This window comes from Saimiri boliviensis, chromosome 1 (assembly GCF_048565385.1).
Source record: "Saimiri boliviensis isolate mSaiBol1 chromosome 1, mSaiBol1.pri, whole genome shotgun sequence".
Lineage (NCBI taxonomy): Eukaryota > Metazoa > Chordata > Mammalia > Primates > Cebidae > Saimiri > Saimiri boliviensis.
In genome coordinates this window covers 290,277,589-290,296,117 of record NC_133449.1, presented here as the reverse complement: position 1 = coordinate 290,296,117, position 18,529 = coordinate 290,277,589, and the positions used below count along the sequence as shown (strand labels likewise).

At 37.3% G+C, this 18,529-nt stretch overlaps 1 protein-coding gene across 11 annotated transcripts in view; it reads right to left on the bottom strand.

Moving 5' to 3' along the window:
* CTNND2 (catenin delta 2) overlaps positions 1-18,529 on the bottom strand; it is a 937,699-nt gene that overhangs the window by 569,773 nt on the left and 349,397 nt on the right. The window lies entirely within an intron of this gene.

The window sequence follows — 18,529 nt, the reverse complement described above, 5'->3', positions numbered from 1 at the left end:
TCACCTATAATAACCTGCTGTTTACAAGTGGCTTGCTGATATTTCAGTCACTCTGTACTGCTGTTGTTTAGAAAACCATTAGTACAGGTCAGTGGGCTAGATGAGCCAGTCATTCAGTTGCAAAGATTATCTTGAGGTGACGCTGATGCAAGCAGCAAGCCACGGGTCCTGCCAATGGTCAGTGGAATTTGCAGCCATTCTGCAGCTGATGTGAAGCCATTAATGTCCACTGGGCTTTCAAGGCACTGCCACATGTTTGTTCCTCCACCCAGCTCCACTTGGCTCCACCTCAGTGGCTGAAACATTTAAAATTACCAATGTGGGTCAGGTGCGGTGGCTCCCACCTGTAATCCCAGCACTTTGGGAGGCCAAGGCAGGAAGATCACCTGAGGTCAGGAGTTCAAGACCAGCCTGGCCAACATAGTGAAACCCTATCTATACTAAATATACACACAAAAAATAGCAGGGTGTGGTGGTGTGTGCCTGTAGTCCTAGCTATTCAGGAGACTGAGGCAGGAGAATCGCTTGAACCTAGGAGAAGGAGGTTGCAGTAAGCTGAGATCATGCCACTGCATTCCAGCCTGGACAACAGAGCAAGACTCAGTCTCAAAAAGGAAAAGAATTTTTTTTTAATATAAATAAACAAATACACAAAGTTACCATTATGATGGGTCAAATGGTTGGAAATTAATGATTCCATATATTTTGCCAAGTATTTCTACAAACTGACACTCTATACAACCTGACACAGTTTTAAATAAACTACACTCAAAGTGTACCCTCCTGCTGCTCACTTCCGTTAACAGGAATCTTTCTCTCCTCCAGAGTTCCTCTTCAGGGCACTTGGAAGTTGCCAGCATTGCCCTTGATTGCATGCACTCCCTGTTAGGCTGTGGAATACGTGACTTCCTGAGGGATGCACCTGTTTCCCTTCACCTTTATATCTTACAGATTCCCTTACGCCTTGTAAGTGCTTAATCATTTTTTCCAGAAGCCACTGGGAACCCCACTGGGAATTTCTAAGGAGTAGAATAAATGGTTATGACACAGATTCAAGGTCATACTGTTCATGCTGCAATCTTTTCTTTTTCTTTTGGAGAAGAAGTCTTGCTCTGCCACCCAGGCTGGAGTGCAGTGGCACGAACTTGGCTCACTACCACTTCTGCCTCCTGAGTTCAAGCGATTCTCCCACCTCAGCCTCCGGTGTATCTGGGAATATAGGCATGGACCACCACACCCACCTAATTTTTCTATTGTTAGTAGAGACAGCGTTTCACTACGTTGGCTAGGTTAGTTTCAAACTCCTGATCTCAGGTGATCTGCCTGCCCCAGCCTCCCAATCACGTTGCAATCTTAACATAGCTCTTTCCTACTGGTCCATACCCACCTGATAATAAAAATAATAAGGGTTTATACTTACCTCTAGTATGAGAGCTAAATAAGCTACCTCATCAACAAGTGCTTTGAACAGGCAGAGGTTGAGTGAATTATCAGCTATTATTGTTATTATTTAAAAGTGAGAAATGCTATAAATTTGTCGCTTATAGACTCAGGGCTTTGGCAGAAATACCATGAGCCAGACTTCAAAATACTATGCCTTTAGTCTGATCCAAAGCAAACCCAGGGTGCACAGGTGGCAGATGCCGTCAACTAAGGAGAGCAGCGACTTTACAATACGGAGTGACACCACTGCCCCTGGGTGCATATTAGACTCACCTGGAGTACTCCGAGAGCTGTGGATCCCTAGGCTTCCCCAACAGACCAATCAAATGAGGCTCTCTGAGATTGGTCCCAGGTATAAGTGGTTTTGAAAACTTCCTGGGTGATTCTAACATTATAGCATACAGGAACCACTGGTGCAAAACACTCTTGGAACATGCTTAAAATTACTTTTAACAGTTTTTTACCAGTTTCTGAAATAAAGGTAAGTAGCCATAAAGAAAAGTCATTCAGAGGAAAAGCTCTTTTCCAAGGTCATCATAATCTCAATTAGGAAAGTATCACCATCCCTCTTTCTTCTATGTCCTCACCTGTGGCCACCACCATAAAAGGACATAAGAGAACAGAACACACTTTCTAAATGAAGCTGAAACTTAGTGAAAAGCATATGGGGATCAGAGGAAAAGCCTCACTAAGCTTCTAGTCTTAGAGAATGACAAACACACTTGAACTTGCACTTTTTACACAGGGCTATCGATAAAGAACAAGAAACAATTTTCTTGTCTCTGCTAAGGGAACATTTAGATAAGACATCTCAACTGAATTGACTGTATTATTTGCTCACAATAAGCTTTTCTCAGAGCATGTTAATCCAAATGCATATCAGACCCCTGTGGTCTGTGTTCTATATGGCACAAAGCTCCTAATCCTCAAAAGCCAGATTTGTCAACCTATTATTCATTATTGACCCCCTAAAAAGCCTTTTCCAACTTGTATTCCAAATGGCTTCCCTCACCCCAAGCAACTTTACCACCACAGATACATCTGTTTGCATACTGTGACCTTTGAAGGTTCACAGACCACTATAATATCTAAAGTTTCCTGCCCTCCCCAGTAAAAAAGTCTCCTTAGGAATATCACCACCCCTTCCCTGTTGAAAAAGCACAATGTAATTATTAATAAATGGCTCTGTCTGCCAAGAACATGACCTGCAGGGATTTACCTCAGAGGTAACGCAGGAGTATGCCTGCAAAGCTCAGACCAGCAAACACAATCAATAATGAACTGTGCCAGATTCTAACCCCATCCCTGAATCATGCTGCAGGGACCCGCCGTGTTTGCACAGAACAAACTTCTTTGGAGGGAAGATTGGAATACAGAAAATTATAAAATAATGACTCTACCTCTTCATTATTTCAAATGTCCTTTTAACGAATTATTCCATGTTTTCCTGCTCATTTTCTAGATAAATTCTCAAAATGAGACTTCCGAGTATTAACTCTGATTCATTTTAAGATATATGATTTGATGACGACAGCCGCCAACATAAATTGGGGATATATAGCAGCCAGTAATGCAAAATGTTTGATTATACCAACTATAACTTCCCTTTACATACTGCTTTACCATTTAAAAATATGTTCCCATACATTCCTATTTTAATAATGAGATGGTGGTGAAATGATGTATATATTTAATAATAAACTTTAAAAAGCATATAATCTGGTCAAATTATTATAATTGTGCTTTTAAAAGAAATGAAAAGGTCATTATACACTCTTTTTAAATATACTGCACTTTAGGTTCTGGGGTACATGTGCAGATCACACAGGATTGTTGCATAGGTATATACAATGCAATATGGTTTGCTGCCTCGATCCCCCCATCACCTGTATCTGGCATTTCTACCCATGTTATCCCTCCCCAACCTCCCTACCCACCATGGACCCTCTTCTATTCCCCCACAACAGACTCCATTGTGTGATGCTCCCCTCCCTGTGTCCATGCAATCCAAGCAATTGTTTGATAAATGTAAGACAGTGACTTCCATTTTTACCCTTAAACTGTCTGTCAATCAAAGTCCTATGCCACTTCTTGTTCATGACAAACCCTTGATAAAGCATCATCCTATCTCAGCTTTACATGGGTCCCCCAAAACCCACAGGAACGGGAAAAGGAGGCTACAATTTTGGGGAGGCCAGAAGGGGGAATGCATAGGATATCCCTGAACTTCATTTCTGAATGTTATACTCTCATTTATTAACATCAAATCTTCACAACAAAATCTCAAGCCCCATATATAAGGACACTGGATTGTCTGCCATTGAATAACCTTGTGTGCACCTCTTCTGCCTCTGCTCCAGGAAGAACGAATGAGAGTATTGCAGGTAACTGGAATCAACTCTCATCTATGTGACCGCTCAATCAACTGCAGTTAAAATGACCTCATGCCTTTCAGGTCTAGCTTTAAAAATTGTTGAGGGACAACCAGTATGGGCAGGGTCCTCTCATCATGCTCTATGCAGATGAAGACTGCAAACAGTCCAGGCTCTGCTACATCTCTTTGGTTGGAACCACAACAAAAACTAATCAGAAAGGTTATGGCAGTATCATCTCCACTTAAGGTAAGTGTTCTCCACAGATACAGGCATTCCTTGATGTAAGGGAGACCCTGCAAGGCTTCAGGGTGGAAGATATTCCTTCTAACTACATTTAGGTTCTAACTACATTTAGGTACCTACAGATAAAAAGCGCCTGATACAGCTTGTATAGTTGATGTTTGTGACAACTAGTCTGATGGTTTCTTGTCTTGTTTTGTTTTATTGCATTTTATCCATTCATTGATAATACAATGAATTATGTCAACTTCTGTTAAAAGCCCTAAGTATGTATTGGAGCTACTGAAACCATTAAAGTTTATACTTAAATGGGTGAATTGCATGGCATATAAATTATATCTCAGTAAAGCTGTTGTTTTAATGATAAAGATTAATGGAATTCCATTCAATTAATAAATTAATCTAAACACAAAGGAGAGTCGTAGGCATTTCAAAACAGAAGAGTCTTTAGCCGTGGGGGTTTAATGCCCTGTTTACATTATTTATGATGCTCTACTCAACAAAGACCAATAATTTAGTTCAAAGTGGTCCTAAGTCAGCAAGATGCCCTCGTACTTGGCAGAATGAAAAATACATCTTTCTTGAGAGACCATACCTTAAACTCCGACCTCATGTACTTCCCATAAATATGTTACAAGGAACATGAATCCACAATCAAAAATCTTACACACATGAGAAAAAAATGCCTCAGTGAGCAGGCTGTCATTAAAAACTATAAATAGAATCAAAGTGAAAGAGATTGAAGATTGTAGAATTATCAGATGCAAAAAATGGGAAAAGTTTATATAATATACTTAAAATACAAAGGAGACTTTAAGATTAAAATGAAGGGATCTTCCAATATTCCAAGGCAGATTTGAATATGAACAAATTGAACTTCTAGAAATGAATAAACAGAGCTCAAAGTGGCATATTAGAAACAACTTAATAAAACACTGACATGCTGCTGATAGGATTAGAAAACAGGACAACCACTCTGGGAAGTAATTTGGCAGTTTTCTTAAAAGGTTAAGTATATGCACACATATGACACAACTATGCCACAACTAGGTATTTACAAGAACAAAGTAATAATTCAATCATACAAATGTGTGTTCACTGCAGCTTTATTTGTAAATAGCAAAAACTATAAACAATTCAATTGTGCATCAACTGGTAGATGAATATGCAAATTGTGTTACGTCCTCACAATGGAATACTATTCAGCAAAAAAAGAATGAACTATTGATATGTGCAATAACTAAACCTGAATAGTTCTTTATGATGAAACACTTAGCAAATTAGCAATTAAAAGGAATGATCTGAGGGCTGGGCATGGTGGCTGATGCCTATAATCCCAGCATTTTGGGAGGCTGAGGCAGGTGGATCACTTGAGGTCAGGGGTTCGAGACCAGCCTGGGCAACATAGTGAAATTCCCCTTTCTACTAAAAATACAAAAATTAGATGGGTGTGGTGGCAGGCACCTGTAATCCCAGCTACCAGGGAGGCTGAGGAAGGAGAATCGCTTGAACCTGGGAGGCAGAGGTTGCAGTGAACTGAGATCACACCACTGCACTCCAGCCTGGGTAAGAGCGAGACTCTGTTTCAATGAATCAGTCAATTTAAAAAATGACTTAAACTAGATAAAATGAGCCTATGGAAAATCTACATTTGGTCAGGCAAGGGTGGCTCATGTCTGTAATCCCAGTACTTCAGGAGGCCATGGTGGGTGGAACATCTGAGTTCAGGAGTTCGAGCAGCCTGGTCACACCCTGCCTCTACTAAAAACGCAAAAAAATAGCTGGGCATGGTGGCATATTCCTGTAGCCCAGCTACTTTGGAGGCTAAGACAGGAGAATTACTTGAACCTGGGAGGCAGAAGTTGCAGTCAGCTGAGATTGTGCTATTGCACTCCAGTCTGGGTGACAGAGCAAGACTGTGTCTCAATAAATAAATAAATAAATAAATAGATAAATAAATAAGCTACAATAAACATAGAGTCACCAAGAAATTCTGCTTGTTTAGCTATTTGTCATAATATTAAAAAAGTGAAAAGAATCCAAATGTCCACCAATGGACAAATGGATTTATGTCATTAAAGCATTTCTCCATACATACTTATTCATATACATCCATACATACTTAGGTCATTGAGTATGATTTATCCATACAGTGGTATATTGTTTGGCAACTAAAAATAAAGTCCTTATATTAGGCACAACACCGATGAACCTTGAAAACATTATGCTAAGTGAAAAAAAGCCAATAATAAAAGATCACATATTATATGATTCCATGTACATGAAATGTCCAGAACAGACACATAGAGACAGAAAGTCTAGGGCTAGAAGAATTTGGAGTTTCTTTCGGGGTGATGAAAATGTTCAAAAATGGACTGTGGTGATGGTTATAGGAATCTGAGAATATATTAAAAAACATTAAATTTTATATTTAAATGGGTGAACTGCATGACATTTGATTTAGATCTCAATAGTTTTTTTTTAAAGCCTTGCAGCAGTTCTTTTAATGATAAAGATTAATGTAATTCCATTAACTAAAAAAGACAATTTACTCTCCCCAGTTTCTTATCAGTACAAAAAGACAAAACAAAACAAAAATAATAAGATTTTAGAAGAAGACGTAATAGGGCAATTTTCACAGTTTGCTTATATAAAAACCCTAAAGAAGTCTACAAATTACTAGAGGCAATTAGAAAGTTTAGGAACTTTGCTTAGTATCAAGTCAATACAAAAAAAAATCAACTGCACTTCTATATAACACAGAAATTCTTAGAAGATGTCTGTTATTTAAAAAAAAAAAAACAAATAACAACAACAAAAACAACAACAACAACAACAAAAAAAACATTTCCAGCCAGGCAAGTTGGCTCACACCTGTAATCCCAGCACTTTGGGAGGCTGAGGCAGGTGGATCACCTGAGGTCAGGAGTTCTAGACAAGCCTGGTCAATGTGGTGAAACCACGTCTCTACTAAAAATACAAAAATTAGCCAGGTATGGTGGTGCATGCCTGCAATCCCAGCTACTCAGGAGGCTGAGGCAGGAGAGTCGCTGGAACCTGGGAGGTGGAGGTTGCGGTGAGCTGAGATCATGCCATTGCACTCCAGCCTGGGCAACAAGAGTGAAACCCCATCTCAAAAAAGAAAAAAGTAAAAATAAAAGAACATTTCCAAGAGCAACAAAAACTCTATGGAGCCTAGCAATGAATGAAACAACAAATAGTATAAAACCTTTAAGGAAAAATGTCTCATTTTCATTGAAAAAACGTTTTAAAAGGATTAAATAAATGGATATCAAGATCATGAATGAGAATACTCAAAATCATTAAGCTGTAACTCTTCCCCAATTTCTCAGAAATAGACTACACATATGTGAAAAATTGACACAAGACAAATATGGTATTGCAGCTTATGAGACAAATGACAGACTGCTCAATGGCAGGTATTAAAAGAGCTATTTTACATTAAACAAAGAATTGAATCTATACATGCTAATATGCTTAAAAATCAATGAAAAATTAAAGATTTTAATGTAGACCAGGTGCAGTGGCTCACACCTGTAATCCCAGCACTTTGGGAGGCCAAAATGGGTAGGTCACCTGAGGTCAAGAGTTCAAGACCAGCCTGGCCAACATGGTGAAACCCTGTCTCAGCTAAAAATACAAAAATTAGCTGGGCATGGTAGCAGGCACCTGTAATCCCAGCTACTCAGGAGGCTGAGGCAGGAGAATCACTTTAACCCTGGAAGCGGAGGTTATAGTGAGCTGAGATCACACCACCACACTCTGGCCTGAGTGACAGTAGTGAGATTTAGTCTAAAAAAAAAAAAAAAAAAAGATTTTAATGTAAAAAAGATATAGCTTTACAATTCACATAATAAATCACAGGAAATTATTTAAATGGTGTTTTAATTCTTAAAATTGTTTAAATATGTCTTAAACAGGACTGATCAACATAACAGTAAAACTAAGCATTCTGTTCATCAAAGGGCACTATAGGGAAAAATAGAATGAGCCACAAACTGGGAGAACATGATTTTAATACACACAACTAACAGATTAGTATTCAAATAGATTCAGAATTAAAATAACGAAGAAAACAGACAAATCACCAATAGAGAAATATGCTAAAGACATGAAGAGGCATTTAATCGAAGAACAGACATGAGTAATTGGTAAGTGCACAAAAAGTGCTGAAAACGCCTGTATCAGGGAAATGCAAACTCAAACTCACCAGATTTGCAGCAACAGCACCAAAATAATTAGGAAAATACTAAGTTTTGCTGAATATGTGGAGCAATGGATTACATGTCGCCAGTTGGAATGTAAATTTGCACAAGTACTTTGGAAAGTTCTTTAGCGTTATGAAGTTGAAGATGTTCAATCCTGCAACCCTGTCATTTCCCTTCTGTGACCGCCCAAGAAACCACATGCGCACCCACACAAGGAGATTCCTATGACAATGTCCCTAGCTATATGTCTGCAGAAGAACAACTCTGCAAACTCTGCAAATGTTCTCAGGAGGAAATGTAAATGCCCTGTGACATATTCAAATGATGAAGCAGGAGGCATCAGTGAAACAAAGAAAAAATGCATGAACTACCAGCATCCACGACACCATGGGCAAATCTGTGTAGAGTGCAGTAAAAAGCAAGGTGCAAAGAATACATATTTATGTAAAATTTAAAATCAGGCAAACCAAGTAATACTTTACTCATCAGGATGCATAGGTGTGAGAAAATGTAAAAAACTTCAAGGGTAAAAGAAACACAAAATTGTGAAAACTGTTTACCACTGACACGGTGAGAGAGAGGCAATGAGGAAGGGGCCTAGACTCTCCAACAATTACTGGTCAAATTCTATTTCTTCCACAGAGTTACGGCATTTTTTGAAACCATGAATATGCAAATACTGCATATTTGCAATTGCAGATTGCACATCACAGATTTCATTATATTATGTATGTTACTATCTTAAAATATGAGATTTGTTTCTGAAAATTATATTTGTATAGCATAATCTCAAACAAATTCTCTTTGCTTTATGATTAGAGACTATTCATCAATGACAACATTTTAAAAATAGTCTATCATGTAGTTCAGTATAATACTTTTATTTGTAAGTATCTTATCATTGCGTCCAATTAGCACCCCAGAGATATATTTGGTTTTGTACTTTTCTGACTTAAAATATAATCATTTTCCTCTGAAACAATGAGGCGAGTTAAATCTTCTGTGTAAAATGGCAAATCCTATCCTTTAACAGAAACACCACAGGTTCCTTTATATTTCATTTCTTAAAATTCTCTTATTTTGTTGTTGTCAATACTTCTTTATGTTTTAAACATTCTATGGATATTTATTTCTTTAGCAGTTTATTATGTCTTTGTTCTGACTCCAAGATCTGCACATGAAACTAAGTTCCGATTTTCTCCCTCTGGAATGCTACTTCATTAGCCAAACATAATAGCTGTTTGAAATTGTCCAGTTGATGCTTAAAATACACTTCTGCATCCCTACCTCAAAAGGTAGTTTAAAAGAGAGTTAATTTAAATTTAATTTCTTCTCTTGAATTTTGATCTTGCCCTTGCTGCTTGATCTTAGTATTAATTGGCCTGTCTTGCACAGGAGGGTTAGTTTGGTACATGTATTGTTATAGATACCCAGGAAGGTATTTTTAACCAGGGCGAGGTCTTGCTATCATCCCTGTTAAGGTATGCATTTAAGGTAGCATAAAGACTATAGGTTGCTTAACGGCAGGCAATTTGATTTTCTTATCCAGATCTATATCCTCAGTGTCTGTAACACTGTGTGACACATAGTATGTCCACAATTTACGTGTTGAATGAACAAATGAATGCATGGAGGAATGAGATTTCTCCCTGCTTCCCATCAGAGCAGAGGATAGCACAAACTCACGCTCCTAGGCATCTGTCCTTGATTGTTTGACCCCAGCATCCACTCACCTGCCCGAGGCAGACTCCAGATTTTAGATGCACATCCTGGAGAATGCCATCCATTTCCATAATCCCTCAAATACCCACAGGCTTTCAACACATTCAAACACCTCCAATTTTGGGGTAACATTGAGGATTTTCTGTGTTCCCACATTACTCTCCTTGATAAAATTCTTTTCTAGTACCAGGTTACAGGGGAATTAAATGAAGCTTACTGGGGTAGAATATAGACCTCAAAATTGCAGGGGCCTTGAGCAACTATCCACCTGAGGGCAAGGCCTTTTTCATGGCGATGAGACTGTGTGCTAAGCAGTGTGATATGTTCATGTATCACAGCTATGTTATTATGCACATATTATTACATATTAATTTAAGTACATTGTTGTACCATGGTGTTCTTTGGCAACAGCTATAATACTTGTCTTCAGCTAACTTGGTATCATTATCATCCACTAAGTAAAGAAGGAAAAGCCTTAAGTAAATAATGTATTTGTAAGAAAAATCAGGGCATTTCCTATCTACTCATGCATGTAACATGTCATAAAGTTATTTACGTAAACTAATTAAGTACTTAAGAAGAGGAACAGCCCACATGCATGGAATACCTTCTCAGTGCCTGATAGTATGCTAATTGTTTGAGAACACTTCTACATTCATGCTGATAACAGGTTTCTGATGTTAAGTGTTACTCTCCCAAATTTACAAATAGATAAATGGGGCTTACCAGTATACTTCCCAATGGCACATCACTAGTAATATGCAGAGCTGAGATTCAAATCTCAAAGTCTATGGTTCCAAAAATCCACTGTCTTCACCACCATCCTAGCTACCTCCTTAAGTTAGAGCTTTAGAATTTGTTGGGCATTTATGATATGACAAACAATAAGTGAGTCCAAAAGACAGAATTAAACTCTTTACCTTAAACGAGGCATGTCAAAATGACAATGAGTTCTCAACAGGTGGATGCCATCATTCCCCCATTAGGGAGAGAAGGTTAATTGCTAAATTTTGAGGAAAGTTGGCAGTCAATTCCTTGGACAGATCTTTTCAATAAAATCTTGCTGAGAGTCTCATTCTCAAATAAGTGCATAAGACAAAGCAACAATGTGTGACAATTTTTAAACTTCCTCAGCTCTTGAGGTACTAAACAAACAGATGTGTGAGAAGACGGGCTTATGATTACAGCGTTACTGTCAACCCATTAGGCGACATCTTCGCTGCCTGCTGCTAACACAGCAATCTCTGAAATTTACAATTCTATGATAGTTTCTCCTGGATAAAAGGGAATTAGAATACATTCACATAGGATGAATATTTTTTAAGAATCAAAGAGTTCTTGTTGAAAATGGGGAATGGTTGTGATAAAAGTTAAGCCCATAATATTGGATTAGCCTATCAAATGTTTTGTTAAATGTTTTTTGAAGTAAGTAATAGCTTCCCAATCCTGCCCTGTGTCCTTTGACACAAGTGAGTCTCTAGATCTTCTCAGCCCTAGCTCTGCCTCCAGAATTACTCATTTCATTGGTGAAATTTTTCTGACTGATCTCCTGGGCAAGGTCACCCTCTCTAACTCGCACTGTGGACCAGGCTCCCTGGGCTTTCATCCCTCCTCTTGGGCGCTCTCTTGCCTACTCAGCAACATGTAAAGTCTCTACCCTGATGCGTAGTACATGGCCACTCACAGACTGGGTATGCTTAGTCTCCATCCTTACCCAACAGCAGCCTACCCCATGGACTCCATTTCAACCACATTTATCCCAAATAGCGAATTGTCTCTTGACTGCCTTTCCCTCTGAGCAACGCCTTTACCCCATTCCTTTTTCTGCCAATGTTTTGTACCCCTGACAAAGAAATATCCATCTGTTAGTCATCCCCAGCATGACTTCCTGTTTTCTTCACAGCAGCAACATATTTTATCATGTTTTTAGCATTTTTGTGCCCCCCTTTTTTTTTGAGATGGGGTCTCACTCTGTTTCCCCAGCTGGAGTGCAGTGGTGCAATTATGGGTCACTGCAATCTCTCCCTCCCACCTCAAATTCCCGAGTAGCTAGGACCACAGGCACATGCCATTATGCCCAGCTTTTTTGTTTGTTTGTATGTTTGTGTTTTGGAGATGGAGTTTCGCTCTTGTTAACCAGGCTGGAGTGCAATGGCATGATCTCAGCTCACTGCAACCTCCACCTCCTGGGTTCAAGCTGTTCTCCTGCCTCAGCCTCTCAAGTTGCTGGGATTACAGGTGTCCACCTCTAAACCCCACTACTTTTTAAATATTTTCAGTAGAGACATGGTTTCACCATGTTAGCCAGGCTGTTCTCGAACTCCTGGCCTCAAATGATCCACCCACCTTGGCCTCCCAAAGTGCTGTAATTATAGGCTGGAATTATAACACTGCACCCGGTGTCTTTCGTATTTTTCATAGTGATGAGTTTTCACCATGTTGCCCAGGCTGGTCTAGAACTCTTGGCTTCAAGTGATCCCCTGACTTTGGCCTCCCAAACAGCTATTACAAGCCTGAACCACATCATCCTGCTGCCTCTTTTATTTGATAGTAAAACCCCAAAGGGCAAGAGCCACACCATGTTCTTCATCTCTTAGGTATCTCTCTGTTTAAAACACTATCCCAGCTCCTTATCTTTAGCTCAAGTTTTAACCAAACTGGAAAACATCCAGACTATCTGAGGCAATTTACAATATACTTACAAACTTCTTTTAAACTGTGTTTTCCCTCATATAAAGTCCATGCCTTGACCTAACAGGATATTTCTATATTTAAAAATATATATATAGATAATTCATCTGCTTTCCTTTAAAATACTAAATCTCATTACTTTTTTACACAAGTTCAAGTAATGGTCCCATCCTAAAATATTCAGACTAACAGCACCAGAGTGGACCACTGGGAAAAATCAAGGCTCTTCTTGTTTCCTAATTTACAGGTGAGGAAACTGAGATACAGAAATCCAAATGATTTCCTCTGAGTCACACCTTAAGTGTGCTGCTGCCAAGATCACAATCTTCTAGTACTCACTACAACACTCTTTCTGCTATACCCCGCCTCCTTTTCCATCCAAGTAATTTGAACACTTGGAATCGTGTTCATGGTAGTCAACAAGCTGAAGTCATCCCAAAGTTGATGACTGACATTTCCACTGACTTTCCTCTGAAGTACGTCAAATGCCCATTGTTAGTTTGTTGGCTGAAGTATCACTGGTTTCCAATATTCTATAATGATCATAAACAAACAAACGACTATGAACATATAGCTTGGTAAAGGCTTTTGGACTATCAGCATCTGAAGGAAGACAGAGTGAATATGAGGGAGACACAAATGCCTTTCTACTTCTTGTCATATTTACACACTTATACACAGCAGGGAGAGGAATGAGCACGCATGATTTGGGCAATCTATTCATCTCTTGCTGTTTGCTGTTTGAAGAATATCTATTTAAAGAGTCACTGGCTTCTATATATTAATTTATTGTGCATTTCCTATTATATATTTGTTATCATTGCACTATCACTCTTCTTTATACTATCACACAATATAAAAAAATCTCATCTTCAGTTCCAACGTGGGTACGGAGACCTATTAAGGTGGCCTGCATGAAAGGGAAATTGATTTAAGCTTTCTTCCATCTCATCTTGTCAATTTCTGGTTGTCTAGTCTATATTATGAAGGAAAGAAACATGGTACTACTCTGATACATCTTTGCAGCCCACAGTGAGAGGAACAATTTTATAATCTTTTGTAGATAAATTAGGAAGGAGACTTCAAAGAAAGATCTTCTGTGTATTCATCAAAAAGGGAAAACATACATGATTCACTCATAACAGTTGGTATGTGAGATGACTGATTTGCAATTCTCATTTAACCATTACAAATTTATAGAAGTGCATTATACCCATTTTTATAGATGAAATAAATATACGAGAAATTATGACTATATTTAAAGGCAAAGCTAGAAAATGTAAAAACACAACAATGAAATTTAGCTATAATTTATGGAATCACAAACTCGATGTTTTGGATCTATGAGTTTAAAAAAGGTCGAAGAGCTGGGCGTGGTGGCTCACCCCTATAATCCCAGCACTTTGGGATGCCAAGGCAGGTGGATCACTAGGTCAAGAGACTGAGACCATCCTAGCCAATATGGTGAAACCCCATCTCTACTAAAAATACAAAAGTTAGCTGAGCATGGTGGTGTATGCCCATAGTCCCAGATACTCAGGAGGCTGAGGCAGGAGAATCGCTTGAATCCAGGAGGCAGAGGCTGCAGTGAGCCAAGATTTCACCACTGCACTCCAGCCTGGTGACAGAGTGAGACTCCGTCTCAAATAAATAAATAAATAGCTCTAAGAATAAGGGAATGAAAATATAAATAATTTTCTATCCTAAATAAATTTATAAAGATTTCCAGTTCTCCACTGATCAGAATACTAAATTTCAAAATTCAATAGAGTCAGTTTTTGTAAAAATCTATTTTATACTACAATTCTTCTAAATTAAATTTGTTATATTGATTGTCTTTAGATATAAAACTAATATTAGCTTTTTGAAGTGAGATGACATTTAGGAAAGAAACCAGGTTTCGAAATTGATATGAATGTGTTAAAATACAGTAATTGATATAAGAAATATGTCAAATAATTACAGACATAAAGTATTCAATCTTTCTAAGGCCCTACATCAAACTATTTATTATTCTCAAATAAATTTAGAATAATTATTTGCTTACTATGATAACTGGTATTTCATATACATGAATATTAGTATAATTTGTCAATTGGCAATTTCCAAGAGTTAATATGAAGGTATATATACTGATGGTAACATACTCTTATGCCCTTTACTTAATTTGCATAAAAAAATCTCAGAAACATATTTTGATGAGGAATCTCAAAACAACTATAAACACTGCAGTGTATGGAAAAGAAAAGCAGCAAAATATCAGTTCAAGAATGTTTGCATCCCTAGGGTGAAGAAAGACGAGAGACATTTAGATGGCTGTTTACAACACGATTCAAGATACTGTGTTAGACTGAATGACAGCCTTGTGGTGTGACATTTTAATGTACGTGCTTGGGGAGTACAGATGTTTAGGTTCAGAAATCAATGTCTAGACACTATCGAATTTATACACAGTGAATTTTTTTCTCTGTATCTCAGTGTTCTTATCTACAAAATAAAAACAATAGGACTTAAAGGGTTAATTAGGATGACATGGAATAATCTATCTAACCCATTTAATGTGCCTGGCCGAGGGAACCTGCTCAATAAACTAATGCAATTGTTATTGTTAAAATTAATACTGTTGGCCAGGCACGGTGGCTCTCACCTGTAATCCCAGCACTTTACGAAGCCAAGACAGGTGAATCACGAGGTCAGGAGTTCAAGACCATCCTGGCAAAGATGGTGAAACCCCATCTCTACTGAAAATACAAAAAAATTAGCCAGGCATGGTGGTGGGCACCTGTAATCACAGCTACTCAGGAGGCTGAGGCAGAGAATTGCTTGAACCCAGGAGATGAAGGTGGCAGTGAGCCGAGATCGCGCCACTGCATTCCAGTCTGGGCAACAGAGCAAGACTCAGTCTCAAGAAAAAAATAAATAAATAAATAAAATAAAATTATTACTGTCATTACTATTGTTAGAACTATTATCACCCTTTTCTTAAGATCAGAGTGAAAGTATGAGACTAAGTCAACCACAGTTCCACATTCAGAGTACATCAAGGTATTTGGCTCTGGAATCCAAGATACCACATTAACAAGTAGATATTTTCATGAAAATTAAGTAAGATGAAATATCAAAATGTAATATTATGATATATCAAGGTCAGAATACTATATATACTACTTAATGTATTGTATAGATCAATTAGATACATGTAAAAGATATCTAAATATATAATATATATAAAATATATAACAGAAAGATAATAGAATAGAGAATATGTATGCTGGAAGATACAAAGATAGAAAAACTTATAGATTAATATGACTGGCTATTTTGTCAAAATAACACCAATGAGATTACAGCAGTAATAAGATTACTGTATATTCATTCATTTGTTCATTCATCTATTCATTCTGCACTGTCTGAACAATTTCTGTGTGTTGCCCACTGGTTTGGTATATGCTTGTCATCTCTGTCCTGGATAAACTACTTACAGACTAACCAAGGAAACAGAGGAGGAACAGACTCCTAGTTCTAGCAGTTGACAAGACTCAGCAAAGCCTTAGTATAGGAGGCAGCACCTTTAATCCAGGTTGTAAATTTTGCTTCAGGATTACGAGATCAAAGAAAGCTGGGTACTATACAGACCTGGCTCACTAGAGTGACCTTGGACTCTTGGCTAAATGAAAAAGGCTTAAAGGGCTGATGATGACAAAAAAAGAGAGGGTTAGAGGAATAAGAAGTTCTCTGTTAAAGGAGCAATCGTGTAAATGCTCCTGCTATTTGGGAGGAGAAAGAGAACGGAAACCTGACCAGAAATTTGATGATGCTTGGGAAGCGTGGAGATGAATCTTGAAGGCCCAGAAAGTATTCTAGAATATCTCTTCTGCTTTATGAGGAAAAAGGAAAAACTATAAGAGGAAATCTTAAAGGAATAATCTCAGCATTAAAAGGCATGAGGTTAAAATTAAAAAAAAAAAACAAATAATGTGAAAGAATAAAGACGTTAAGACAAGAAGAACAATGGTTCATAAAGGGACTTTAGAATTAGGAATATTTGTGAGGGAGGTTTCTGCTCTGGAATTTAAATTGGAAGAAAACAAAGACAGAAAAACTTGGAAAAAAAAAAAAATTGGCAATGCTGAAAAGTCTCCAAAATATGTCTATAGTCCTTTTAATTTATTCTTCTGGTTTTGTACTGAAGCAGACATTCTCAAAGACTTTGGAAATGACTACTGCAATGTTAATTCTGAATGACGATTCAGTAAACTCATTGTCTTGTTTAAATAAATTAGTACAACTTTGCTGGAGCAGTAATAATTTAGCCTCATGAGAAATAATTATTTCCTAGCATGAAAACTAAAAGTTACTCCTTAACTTTAAAACAGAAATAATATTTAACAAAAAAAAATTCAAAAAAATGATCCAAAAGCAATCTAACTTTTTTTTTTTCCCAGCTGGCAAATGTGTACTTACTGTGGTAAGGATATAAATTCCTATGGCTATGGTTGATAAACAGTAAAAAGCTGATATTTCAATATATTAGATGCCCAGTTTCCAAAAATAAATATTTTAGCAAATTTATTATTTCTTTATTGTAAAAAGAACAAATCAGATTATTTCAATATTGCATCCTGCAAAAGATAATAAAAATACACAAAATATCTTTTGTGAAACAATATTCCTATATGATGTATTTCCTTACAAAAATTCACTAATCACACTTTTGAAGAAATAAATTTCATTCTCACTAAATGTATGTGACCACTGGCTTCTGTTTCTTCACCAAATACTGTCAACATTAATATATTAACCAGAAATCAGCCTCTTCCTTACAATAAGTCTGACTTTTAGTGTACATGTGGAAGAGATTTTTAGACTCTATTTGTAGAACTGTCGGTATTTGGGCTCATGAAAGTTAGCTAATAGAATGACCTTTGATAGTATTTATAATCTATATAACTTTTGCACTCTAATCACCAAAGTATGGCAGACTTTGGTGGAAAATTCTCTTTGTAAAAAATTCAATAGTTCAAAGATGGGAAGGAAAGAAAGCACTTCCTTATGTGTAGCAAGCAACTGCTAATATTTATTACGTTTTATCTTTTCAAATATTGTTAACACCAATCAACATCTTGAGAATCTATATTACAGATTACAGGATAAAGATGATTGCTTTATTTAGTTGTCCTTATTCTACAGTAAAACATCACTCTACTTCAGATTCAAATTCTTCCACTTCTCAGAATCAAAGCTACATATTAGTTTTGAGTCCAGATGCATGCATATATGCCTGAAAAATAAAATAGGCTATATATAAATTAAACTTTTGAAAGGAATAAATATTGTCACAGAATAAAATTTATTTTCTTTCAAAAACTTTTATAATTCAGCTTTTTGTACTATATATCTAACATGACGAATTACAAAGCACTGTATTACTTTTCTATCACTGCATAACCAATTACCAACAACATTCATTGTTTTAGCTAACAGTTTTATAAGTTTTGTAAAGTTCAGACTTGGCAGGGTTGTCTGTTTAGAGTTTTACAAGGCTATCGTCAAAACTTCTACAGGGCTACTTTCTCTTCTGCAGGTTCTGGGGAATGATCCCCTTTCAAGTTCATGCAGGTTATTGTCTGATTTCAATTCCTTTGGACCATCAGACTGAGGTTCTGTTTTTCTTGCAGGCTGTGAGTTCACCATCTGAACATGGACACTTAGCATGTAGACACCATCTGAATTGCTAGTGTACAAAGCCTCTCAATCTTCAAAGCCAGCCCCAGATAATTTATCTTGTGTCAAAACTCTCTAGTTTGGAATTGAATTTCTGAATTTTCC